This window comes from Macrotis lagotis, chromosome X (genome assembly GCF_037893015.1).
Source record: "Macrotis lagotis isolate mMagLag1 chromosome X, bilby.v1.9.chrom.fasta, whole genome shotgun sequence".
In the NCBI taxonomy this organism is placed as follows: Eukaryota; Metazoa; Chordata; class Mammalia; order Peramelemorphia; family Peramelidae; genus Macrotis; species Macrotis lagotis.
The window spans coordinates 186920648-186934406 of record NC_133666.1 but is presented as its reverse complement, the minus strand read 5'-3'; the positions used below and the strand labels follow the sequence as shown (position 1 = coordinate 186934406).

Genomic DNA, 13759 nt, shown 5'->3' with positions numbered 1-13759 from the left:
TCTTTAAGTGATATGTTTATCATGATCCAAGACAATTCTAAGCAACACATAATGAAAAACGTTATCCATCTCCAGAGATAAATCTGATGGATTTTGAATGAAAATTGAAGCATACTTTTTAAAATTGTCTTTTTTTTTTGTCTTTTGTTTGTATTTTCTTTTCTTTTCTTTTTTTTTGTGGGCCAGGTCCACAACTTTATTGGGAGCTCCAGGTAAACACATATGTGCATACACACACATACACACACACACATGCACACACACAGACACACAGGCTTGCTCACATGCTCACAGCATCACTGCCATGACAGCAGGGTTACAGGATGTATGGCACCACACACAGGGGACTCTCCTCCTCCAGAGCCTGGTCAGGGGGTGGTCCCACCGTCCCAGAGGGTAACTTCAGAGCATTTTCTGGGGGAGAAGGAGGAGGACAGAGGGGCAGGGGCTGAAGACCACCGGGGCCCCCTCACTCCAGGGATTGCAGCATCAAAAGCTGCTTCAGCACCTTCGTCTGACTCGTCTCTCGGATTTCTCCAGCCAGAAACATCTCATCCACCACCGTGTAAACCTTATAGAAGTTGAAGACAAGGTCCAGTTCACAGACATTGTGGAAATATTCATTTAAGACTTCCACGAAGTTGTGGATGGCCTCCAGGTAGGCCAGGTTGTTGTCATTGACATCCACACAGATGCAGAAGTACAGGCCGGCTGAGGGCGATAAATGATCTTGAAGTTGCTGAACTCCACAAAGTTGGTGTGCTTGGCATCCCGGACTGTGACAACAGCGTGGACCTCCTCGATCAGCTTCTGCTTCTCGTCATCATCAAACTGCATGTACCACTTGGCCAGGTGGGTCTTGCCGGCTCGGTCCTGGATGAGGATGAATCGGATCATGGTGATCCCTCGGGGTCAAGGCCCCACCAGGGGTCCCACGGAGCCTGGGTGACTTCCAACCAGCACTTCAGGCTTCTCCTATATTTTCTTTTACAACATTATATGAGAAATTATTATTATTATTATTATTATTATTCACATTATTTATTGAACCAAAAAACCAAGGTTTTTTCCCCATTTCTGCTTCCTAACCAAGAAACCAATGATTATTAATAACTAATGATTTGGGGAGATTTTCCCCCTTTCTTTTTTATTTTCAAGAACTAGACTCTGAAGGTTAAGCTAAACTCTATTAATCCAAACTAGTCTCTCTTCTCTAATGAATTCCCTCAATCATGCTTGGGTGGAGACTGATCTAGATTGCTTCCAGGCTGGGGGTGATCTGGGTATAGAGACAGTTTCTCTAAAAAGGTGACATGATGTCATTCTCAGTTCCTCATTTTAATATAACCAATCTCCTATTGTGTTAACTATTCAGAGCTGATTACCACTTTTTTCAAAAGAACTTATAGATCATAAATCCACTGTCATAATTGTCTTTGGTCTAAGAGAGAGAACTTTTTAAATAATGTGCTGGATTGATTAATAAAATTTTTTCTCAAACCTTTTTAAGTGCCACAGTTAGTAGGGAAATATTCTTTGCATTATTATTAACGGAAATCAAATTGCTTGCCTTCTCAAGGAAGGGGGTGTAGGGGGAGGGAGAAAATTTAGAACTCAAAATTTTAAAAATTGTGTAAGTCTAATCAAGGAGAGCAAGATGTTTCACAAACCAATCCCATCCTCATTGCCAATTGCAAATCCAACAGAGTTTGGCTTCAGACAAATCCTGCCAGGTAAGGCAGAAGCTCTGAAGGTTTTTCTCCTCTTCTCCTGTCTGCTTTGCAGGTTCTTTATTCAGAGAGATCAAAGGAATACTGTGGAGACTTGGAGAGATTTATACTTTTTTATGGTACAATCTTAGCAGGCAGAGACTACAGGATCAATTCTATCTGCACAGTCCAAGTTTGCTTATCCAGTTCCCAAGGTCCTACTAGTCTGCTTTCCCTATTTTGTGAGTGCACTTGCCTTCACTTCCACGGTCTCATTTCCATAAGCTTTTCCTGTCTGTCCTGCACAATCTGCTGTCTACAAAGGAAATGAAGGTTTCTATGGCTGGGATTTGAAGAGAAAAATTATGAGCAGAGGAGTCAGCTTCTTAACTCAAATTTTGCTGGGGCCGAGAGCAAGAGATTTAACTGGAAGTTTCAGGTTATACTGAAAGGAAGTTCTATAGAAATTATTGAAAAAAATGTCTTTCTACAGGATATGTCTTCCAGATGGAGATGATCGTTAGAACTAGGCAACTGAATTTTATCATTGGAGAGATTTCAATATCATTTATGGATTGAGTTTATGTGAAATGAAGTTGGGAGAAAACTATATAGGATGATTCATTTCATATTTAAATTATCATGCTTATTTCATTTTAAACATGACAAAATAACTGGTTGCTGATTTTTAAATTATACTCTTAAACCAAATACAGTAAGGCAAGGTAAATTTCATATACACCTCAATTGTTTTCTGGAGGTCTATATGTTCCAAAGTAGATTTCACATCCATTTAAAGAAAACAGTTGTAATAAGATTTAAAAATTCATTTGATAAGACTTTTGGTTTTGTTATACTCATAGATCCCAGTTTTTGTAACATATATACATATATATATATATATATATATATATATATATATATATATTTTATTTTTTTTTTTAACTAATAGTCTCTTCTTACATCCCTTGGAAACCAAACACTATAATTCCTCATGGTTTGAATAACGTAGACTAAACTGGATTTTCTTTTTTTCTCTTTCTTTTTTTTTTTTGCTAGGCAATGAGGTTAAGTGGCTTGCCCAAGGCCACACAGCTAGGGTAATTATTAAGTGTCTGAGTCAGATTTGAACCCAGGTACTCCTGACTCCAAGGCTGATTCTCTATCCACTGCACCACCTAGCCACCCTAAACTGGATTTTCTTGTGTAGAGTTTTGAAATAACACTTAATAGTAAAAGCAAAGTTTCCAGCTTTGGGTACTAAGGAGATATTTTAAACTAATTAGGAAAGCAACCAGTCTATTTAACACTTTAAGTTTTTTACCTCATTGCAACTTGAATAAGCAAATCTGTTTTAACTGTTGAATTTGTGAAATACTGCATTCAATAGGAAAAAAATCTTAGTAAAAGCAAACCAACTGATTAATTAAACTATTTAGTATATCTTTTGAATGTGATTGAAAATAAACCAACTGATTAATTAAATTATTTTGTGTATCTTTTGAATGTAGATGAAAATTGTTCAGTCATAAATTCATAGATTTTTTAAATTGTTAAGAAAATTTTCCCCAATGAAAACAATCCAAATCTACAGGTTTAAAAAAAATAGGGAAAATTTCCAAATCTACAGGTTTAAAAAAAAAGGGAAAATTTCCTAAACAAGGAGTGCTCTCTAAAAGTGGATTTAAAACCAGGAATATTTGGATCAAAATGCTACCTCTGGCACTATGTATCCTAAGCACCTTCTTATACCCCAGGCATACCCCAAGTTCTCCTGCGCCCCAGTCTAGTTTCTCTCTGCTTTGTTAAGTGGATAAAATCACAGATCCTTCTCTGTTTTCACATGAAATGGCCTAAATGGTCTCAGAGGACCCTTCCAACTCTTGGAGGACTAAGAAAGTTGGTCCTAGTCCTGGCCTCTGAACTTTACTTTTCCTAGTCCTAAAATCTGAAAATTGGGCTAAAGGATCTCTAGGGTCCTTTTTATTTCTTATATTCTAGGAGAAAATGATTTTCAAGGAAATGCAATGTGTGCCCCAAATTAACTTTCAGAGTTTCTCTTGTTGTTTAGTTTTGTCTCACTCTTCATGAGGTTTTCTTGGAAAAGATCCTAGGGTGATTTGCCATTTTCCTCTCCAGTTCATTTTGCAGATGAGGAAACTGAGGTAAATAGCTTAAGTGACTTGTCCAGAGTCACACTGCTTCTAATTTATTTGGAGTACAGATTTGAATATAAGACAATGCATCCAGCATTAAGTTTACTCTGCCACCTAGCTGCCCCATTTTAGAGTGTCTTTGGGTCTGTAGCATATTGAGTCATTTAAATGATAGATGTCTGTGATTTATTAAGATATAATATTTAGTATGATATTATGATTATATGTAGATGGAGTGTTCAAGAAGGACTAGTACCTCTGGTGGGAGAGCTTGCCAAGTCCTTTTCAGGACCACTCATCTACTTTTTTTTTTTTTAGGTTTTTGCAAGGCAAATGGACTTAAGTGGCTTGCCCAAGGCTACACAACTAGGTAATTACTAAGTGTCTGAGGTCAGATTTGAACTCAGGTACTCCTGACTCCAGGGCCGGTGCTCTATGCCACCTAGCCACCCCCCATTTGTCTACTTTTAATGTCAACTTGGTCCTCAACTCTTACCTGTGGCTTGTATGTGGTGGACACACTCTAGAAAACCTTCTTGGAAGGCAGGCTAAATCAGGTTGAGCCTCCAACCTGTCACTGAGTTGGGGGGCTGTCTACCCTAAGCATGTAGAGACTTTCCTGGCAGAATGGGCAGGTAGGAACAATTTATTTCAAAAGCCTTGAAAGTGACTAAAGCAGGTGCTGGGAGTTTGGTCAGATATTCAAGATGTCAGGGTCATCCACCTCATCCCAGGCCATTGTCAGCCATCTTCACTTTTGTCTTGCCACTGGATTCAGGAAGAGAAAATGAGGGAGATGACTTTGCGTACAACTCTGCCTCACTTAAATCTAATTCAAGAATGAGACACCTATGATGTCATTGATCCTCTTGGAAAATGAAGGACAATTAACAAAATAACAACATGATTTATGTATATATATATGCATAATATTTAAAGCCTTAAATGAATATTTAATGTTTTAAATAATTAATAATTAGAGAAATGTAAATTCAAACAACTCTGAAGTACCTTCATGCACCCACCAAATTGGGTAAGATGATAAAAAAAAATGGAAAAAGACAAATGCTGGAGGGAATATAGAAAAATAGACAGAATTGTTGATGGAGCTATGAACTAGTCCCTGGAAATCAATTTAGAACTATGCCCCAAAACCTGTTTAACTTTATATAAACCCATTGACCTAGCAATACCACTACTAGATCTGTAGAAATAAAAGAAAGAAGAAAAGGGCCCATATATCCAAAAATATTTATAGCAGGTTTTTTTTTAAGTTTTTGCAAGGCAATGGGGTTAAGTGGCTTGCCCAAGGTCACAAAGCTAGGTAATTATTAAGTGTCTGAGGTCGCATTTAAACTCAGGTCCTCCTGACTCCAGGGCTGGTGCTCTATCCACTGTGTCACCTAGCTGCCTCCAGTTCTTTTTTTTTTTGATAGCAAAGAATTGGAACCTGAAGGGATGCCCTCAAATGGGGAGTGACTGAACAAGTTATAGTATAGGAATGCAATAAAATACTATTGTGCTATGGTAAATGATGAAGGGAATGGTTTCAGAAAATCCTGGGAAGACTTATAAGAACTGATACAGAGTGAAGAGAGTAAAATCAAGAGAATAATTTATTTAATAAGGGCAATATTATAAAGATAAACAACTTTGAAAGACTTAGGAACTGATCAATACAATGATCTCCTACAATTCAAAGCACTCACAGTAAAGATGCCATCTACCTCCAGAGCAAGAACTGACAAATAGTGCAGATGAAAGCATACTTTCTTTCTAATTCTTTCTTTGGGGGTAGGAGAGCCTTTGGGGGTAGATGAGTGGGGTCTGCATCACTTGACTCATCAACTGGCATCTGAAAGATTTAGTACTTCCAATGAGGGGAAAGGCTGGCCTTTTTTTTTTTTTGCAAGGGAAGAGAAAGTGAATTGGAAAATGGAGCTGATAACAAAATAAAAATGTATTAACAATGGGAAAGAAACATTAGAAGACAAGAAAAGAGGAAAAAACACATTTTTGTTGCTGTGCCAATAGATGTCAGCAAAATCATAGACTTTTCTTTTTCAGTTCAAAGACATCTCCTTAAAGTCACTTAATTAAATTAAAATTCCTTTTTAAATTATGAACTTAACAAACACAAATATATTAGCATAGTGCTTAGCTCATAGTAGGCTTAGTAAATGTTTATGGACTGATAAACATTTCCAAATAAAAAATAAAAATAAGGTTAGCATATGAAGTGATGTGTTTATATGTGTTTTTATTTTAGGTTTTTTTTGCAAGGCAAATGGGGTTAAGTGTCTTGCCCAAGGCCACACAGCTAGGTAATTATTAAGTGCCTGAGACCAGATTTGAACCCAGGTACTCCTGACTTCAGGGCCCGTGCTTTACCCACTGTGCCACCTAGCCGCCCCTATACATGTTTTTAAATTAAATGTAATATGATTTAAATTAACAAGTTCAATTTAACAATTTAGAAAAAAACAAGCTTTTTATAGTTTCATATATATGTCTCCTTTTCTGTTCATTGTGTAGTGGGGTGGGGGGGATGGAGGGGTATATACCAGAGCTCCCGTTTAGCATGTGCTATTTTTGGTCTGAATGACCATATGGATATTTAGGACAACATTTCAGCCACGTGGTAGCCCAAAGCTCAAATAATTTTGTGTTTTATTATGACATGGTTAGCCCTGAGTGATTCCTTGGTTGCCCCTCCTTTCTTACTCCACTCCCAGTTCCAACCCTGGCAGGACCAGAGGAGTGAGGTCTGCATCACTTGACTCACCAACTGGCATCTGATAGATTTAGGACTTCCAATGAGGGAAAATATCTGAGTAAGTACCTTGTTTTTGCAAGGTAATGAGGTTAAGTGACTAGCCTAAGGTCACACAGCTAAGTAAATATGAAGTGTCTGAGGCTAGATTTGAATTCAGGTCCTCCTGACTCTAGGGCTGGTGTTCTATCCATTGTGCCACCTAACTGCTCCTAGGTTGACATTTTTACATTCTCTGCATCATGGCAACCATTCTAAGGAAGGAGTTGGTGAAGGCAACTCAAGAAGGTAAACTTGCCCTTGTAACCTAGGCTGCCTTTTCCTCTTTTCTGTTTCCTCTCCTCAGTGGGAGACTGGATAGCAACCTTGAGGAAGATGAGTCCAGGCTTGGAGAAGACCTTGTGAGTTAAACAGTTCAGAAGTCTGAAAGTGAGGTGGTGAGAGTCCATTGCAATGTTGGTGGTGATATTCACTCAAGCAGAGGTTGAAGGCAAGAGAAATTTTGGCATCAGCCCAACAGGAATCTGAATTATTATTAATAATAAAATTATGAGTCATTCAAAAGACAGTTGAAAGATGAACTTGGGGTGTAAGTTGGCAGAAATATATTATCAGAGATATACATAAGAAGTGATATAAAAGAAATCATTCAGGCAATGTAATCAGAAAAGAAGGGCTGATCACATATTAAGAATAAAGGCTAACATATGAAGAGCTCATCTATAGTCATATGCAAAAGTTCTCCAAATCACTATTAATTAGAGAAATGCACATTGAAACAGCTCTGAAGTACCACCTCATACCTATCATACTGATATGATAGAAAAGGAAAATGATAAATGTTGAAGATGTTGAAAAAATGCAACACTATTTGTTTTCAGAGTTGTGAATAGATCCAACTGTTCTGGAGAGCACTTTGGAACTATACCAAAAGGGCTATAAAAACTGTGTATTCTCTTTGATCCAGATCAGAAAAAAAGGAACAAAGACCCATATGTAAAAAAAATATTCATAGAAGCTGTTTGTGTGGTGGCAAAGAATTGGAAATTGAGGGAATGCTCACCAACTGGATAATGACTGAGCAGGTTGTGATATATGAATGTAATAGAATATAATTGTTCTATAAGAAATGAAGAACATGCATATTTCAAAAAACCTGGAAAGACTCACATGCACTGATGCTCAGTGAAACAAGCAGAATCAGGACAACATTGTAGACACTGACAGCAACATTGTGTGATGATCAGCTATGATAGACTTAATTCTTCTCAGAAAAATATTGATCAAAGATAAATCTAAAAGACTTGTAATAGAAAATGTCATCCACATCCAGAGAAAGAACTATAGAGTTTAAATGCAGATCAAAGCATACTATTGTCACTTTTTTTCTTTCTTGTGGTTTTTTCTTTTGTTCTGATTCTTCTTTCCCAAGATGACTAATATGGAAATATGTGTAATATATTTGGTGGAGGGAAGATGAAAACTTTACAAAAATTAATTTTGAAAACTATCTTTACACATAATTGGTAAAATAAATAAACATTTTAAAATATGAGCAACTCAAGTGCTACGCTAGTATCCAAACAATATCAAAAGACTTCCACAAATCCTATAATCAGGATAAATGGAGGGACATGGATAAGAGTTGTCTGGAATAGGAAAGAGTAGAATGGTTAAGGACTACTAGAGAGAGTATGAATATTAAAGACATCACAAAGACTTTGAATCACACATAATAATATATATGGTACCCATATTCTCTTCTTGTGCATCTTAGTGCACTAGGTCCATCATTTCCATGAGTATAATATCATGAACAATGTGTTTTTCCTGCCCATACATGGTGGTGAGTGAAGACCTGCAGCAGTGAGGGACCAGTTAAGATTAAATAACATAAACATGTAATGGGTACCATCATCCTTTAATCTTACTAGTAGCTCTTCCCCAGAACTGTAAAGTAGATTCCCTCCCTCCATTCAGGTTAAAGTCCACTGAAACTCTATTTGGGGGTAAGCTGTCACTCCATGACCCGACTCTTTTCACTTCTCTTTGTTATAATAGGTCAATTAAATTTCAAAGCAGATCCTTTGGAAAATACATTGTTCATGATATTTAACTCATGGAGATGATGAAGTCAAAAAGTCTTGGGTAGGGGTGGCTAGGTGACACAGTGTACCCGCCCTGGAGTCAGGAGTCAAATAAGGTCTCAGACACTTAATAATTACCTAGCTGTGTGGCCTTGGGCAAGCCATTTAACTCCATTTGCCTTGCAAAAAACCTAAAACAACAACAACAACAACAAAGTCTTGGGTAAAAATAAATTATCTAATCTCCACTAGGCCTTACCAAAGCAAGAAAAGCCTTTTGAATGGGTCATTAGGGATGATCCCCTTCCCCAAAGATGTTTCAAACCTTACCTTTTCTTCTCAAATCACCCACTCCATTGCCTTTCCACTCCCTCTCAGCTGAAGATCTCTCTTCATTCTTTACTGAAAAAATAGAGGTCCTTCCCCATGGGCTGTCTTTTCATTCACTACATCACAAAAACCCTGATATTATTCCTCTTGTCTCTGATGAAGAGGTGGCACAGTGTGATAGAACTCTGGACCTGGAGTCAGGAGGACCTGAGTTCAAATACAGACTTGAACATGTATTAACTATGTATTCTTCTGCCTGTTTTATTTTGCTCAGTTGTAAAATAGTGTATTGATATCACCTACCTCCAATAGTGGTAAAGTGCTTAGTGCAGTGACTGGCACACAGCAGGTACGTAATAAATGTTTGTTTCCTTCCTATTTTTCTCCTTTCCCAGGTCAATTTTTTTGGGATTTGATCCCATTGATCCCATTATCTCCCCCTTCCTCTGGCAGATTGCCCCCCTCCCTAATCTTCAAACATACCTGTCTCCCTCATCCTGAAAAACCATCTCTAACTTCTACTATCTTCTCAAACTATTGTCCTATATTTGCCTTCCTACTCATAAATTCTTAAAAAGCTACCTACTGAATAGAATTTTGAAAAGTTAGATGTGAACTGAATGAAAATAAAAAGGAATATACCTCTTCTCAGCTGTACAAGGCACTTTTACAAAAAAATGACCAAGTATTATAACATAAAAAGCCTCACAAATGAAGAAAAGCAGAAATGTAAAATACATCCTTTTCAGACCATAATGCAAAACCTCTTCTTAGATCATACTACCTTGGAAGAATTGAAAACTTGCAAGTCCCTAGAAGTATCTCTGAAAGCAACTGCAAAAAAGTTCAAAAACTTGGGACAGTGTGTTAACGAAGAGTTAAAATCAAGGCCTAGACTGGAAAATGAGCAAACAGAAGAAAAAAAATATGACCATAGGTAGTTACTGGGGAGATAAGATCAAAATACACACCAGAAGAGGTTAACAAAATCAAGGTTTCTATATCCAGAGTCTCCAAGAAAAAATATGAATTGTTCCCAGGCCATGGAAGAGCTCAAAAAGGATTTTGAAAATCAAGGGAGGAGGAGGAAAAATGGGGAGAGAAATGAGACTGATGTGGAAAAATCATGAGAACTGAGTCAGCAGCTTAATGGAGGAGACATAAAAAATACTGAAGAAAAAAGCATCTTAAAAACCAGATTGAGACCATAAAATTTACATTCAATAAAGGGTAATAAAAATAAATTTTAAATAAATTGTATTCTACTTCTAAAGGATGAATGGATCACTGAACAAATCATAGAAACAATCCATTTCATAAAAGATAATGACAACAATGAGATTACATATCAAAATTTATGGGATACAGTCAAAGAGATACTTAGGGGAAAATTTATATCCCTTGACATCTCAATGAAATAGTGAAAGAGCAGTTCAATGAATTGGTCATTCAATTAAAAAAAAACTAGAGGAAAAGACAAATTAAAATCTTCAAACCCCAAATTGGATATCCTGAAAATCAAAAGACAGATTAATAAAATTGAAAGTTAAAAACTATTGAATTGGGGCAGTTATATGGCACAGTAGATAGAGCCCTAGCCTTAGAGTTAGGAGGATCTGAGGTCAAACTCAGCCTCAGACACTTGACACTTACTAGCTATGTGACCCTGGGCAACCCCAACTGCCTTGCCAAAAAAGAAGAAGCTATTCAATTAATAAATAAAACCAGAAGCCAGTTTTATGAAAAAAAAACAAAATAGATAAAGCACTGATAATTTGAATTTTTTAAAAGTAACCAAATTATCAATAAAGAGGTGAATGTCCATCTCTTTTATAAAGAGGAAAGAAAAGTATTTATTAGGAGCTATTTTGCCAATTTATATACCAATAAATCTGAGAATCTAAGTAAAATTGATGAATATTTACAAAAATTTAAATTGTCCAGATTAGCAGAAGAAAAAAATGGACTACTGAAATAATCTCATCTTAAAAAAAGACATTAAACAAGCCTTCAGTGAGTTCCCTAAGAAAAAATTCCCAGGACCAAATAGTTTCATGAGTAAATTATTTTTAGAAAATAGAGTCCCTCTAAATTCCTTTTATGACACAAATAGGATGCTGACACCTAAACCAGGAGGAGCAAAAAAAAGAGAAAGAAAATTATAAATTAATTTCTCTAATTAATATTGTTGTAAAAATTTTAAATAAAATACTAGCAAGGAGATTACAGTAATATGTAACAAAGATCATATCTGATCACTATGACCAGATGGGATTTAGACCAGGATTGAAGTACTGATTCAATATTAAAACTATCAGCATAATTGTCCATATCAATAACAAAAGCATCAAAAATCTTATGATTAACTCAATAGATGTATAAAAAGCTTTTGACCATTCATATTAAATGTACTAGAAAGCGTATAAGTAAATGGAACTTTCTTTAACATGATATAGTAACTATCAGCAAATATTATCTGTAAAAGGGATACACTAGAAGTCTTCCCAATAATAAGAGAGATGACTCAATAATGCTTATTATCAACAATCTTAAGCAATGTTCTATTAGAAATGCAAACTATAACAATGAGAAGAAAATGAAATTAAAGGAATAAGAATTAGACAATGAAGTAACAAAACTATCACTCTTTGCAGATGATGTGATATTTAGAGAATCAACAAAATACTAGTTGAAACAATAAACAATTTTAACAAAGTTACAGGATATAAAATAAAACCACATAAATCATAAGCATTTCTTTAAATTACCAACAAAATGTAGTAGGAAAAGATAAAAAAGAAATCATTTAAAATAACTACAGAAAAAACAAATTCAGGAACTATCTGATCCCAATTACAAAACAATTTTCACACAACTAAAGCCAGATCTAAACAATTAGAAAAATATTAATTGCTCATGACTAGGCTGAGTCAATGTAATAAAAATGACAAGTTTTGGAAATTAAGTGAATGTCCTTTAATTGGGGAATTAACAAATTGTGGTATATGGATGTCATGGATCACTATTGTTCTATGAGAAACCAGGAGGGATGTGAATTCAGGGAAACCTGGAGGGATTTGCATGAACTGATGCTGAGTGAGATGAGAAGAACCAGAAAAACACTGTACATCCTAACAGCAACATGGGGGTGATGATCAACCTTGATGGACACACTTATTTCATCAGTGCGACAATCGGGAGCAATTTTGGGCTGTCTGCAATGGACAGTGCCATCTGTATCCAGAGAAAGGATTGTGAAGTTTGAACAAAGACCAAAGACTATTACCTTCAATTTAGGGGAAAAAAAACCCATTATTTTATTATGTAATTTTGCTAACTCTTAATACTTTATTTTTCTTCCTTAAGAACATGATTTCTCTCTCATCACATTCAACTGAGATCAGTGTATACCATGGAAACAATGTAAAGAATAACAGAATGCCTTCTATGGGGGATGGGGGGAGAGAAGCAAGAATGGGGAAAAATTGCAAAACTCAAAATAAATAAAATCTTTCTAAAAATGACAATTTTACCAAGATTAATTTACTTATTCAAGGCCATACCAAATGACCAAAAATTATTTTATAGAGCTAGAAAAAAATAACAGAATTCATCTAGCCATAATGATCTCAAATTGTATTACAAAGTGGTAGTCCCAAAACAGAAATTATTTCATTTTTGTCTTTATTGCCAGTGTTTTGCATAGTGCCTATTACATAGTAGATGTTTAATAAATGCTTGTTGACTAATTGATAAACTTAACAGTGTCCAGAAATGGCAACCAAGATGTGAGCCAAGATCATACAAGATAAAATAAACTGAAATAACTTGGCATTTTTAACCATCAAAGAAGAGAGTTAAAGGGCAAATGATAGTAGTCTTCAAGTACCTGAAGGGTTATTATGTAGAAAAGAGATTAGCCTTGTTTCACTTGACTCCAGTGGATAGAACTAAGGATACAGGGTGGAAGTTGCAGAAAAGTCCATTTAAGTTAATTCAAAAACTTTTATTTAGGGAAGCATTTCGGTGTGTATTTAAAAAAAAAGACAAGGCCCTGCCTTCAAGGAGCTTATGATCTAATGGGGGAAGATGCCAAAGATGCAGTGGTAGGAGGGGGGCAACTAAAAAGTAGTCTATACCCATCATGGAGTTCTGTCTAGAAACTAAGCAGAGCTGCAGATGCAGACTGGAGGTACCTAGACAATTCTGAAGATCCAGAGCCTCTTTATTGGAAGGGAGGATGCTCCAGTCCTCCAATCAGAAAGGGGAGGCACCTGAGGGAAATGAGGTCTTGAGTCAATCTGCATGATGAGGAGATTTCGGATGATCAGCTTGATTTTTAGGTTTGATAGGCTGGGGAAAAGCTTAATTCTCAGATCTGTGGAAAACTGGAATAAGCTGCTTCAGAATGCAGTGAGTCTCACACTTGGCAGGTATGTTATAAAGGGGATTCTTTTTCAGGTATGGGTTAGACTAGGTAGATAAGGTCTTCTTGCTTTGACATTCCATGATTTCATGAAAGTGAAGTCTTTCCTTTTACAAATAAAGAAACCGGTTAAGTGACAGCTAGGTGGTGCAGTAGATAGAGCACCAGCCCTGGAATCAGGAGTACCTGAGTTCAAATCCAGCCTCAGACACTTAATAATTACCTAGCTGTGTGGCCTTGGGCATTGCCTTGCCAAAAAAAAAACTCTAAAAAGAAAA

At 36.3% G+C, this 13759-nt stretch overlaps 1 pseudogene; it reads right to left on the bottom strand.

Moving 5' to 3' along the window:
• Window positions 1-432: 432 nt before the first annotated feature.
• On the bottom strand, window positions 433-918 carry LOC141500842 (AP-2 complex subunit sigma pseudogene; annotated as a pseudogene).
• Window positions 919-13759: the final 12841 nt, after the last annotated feature.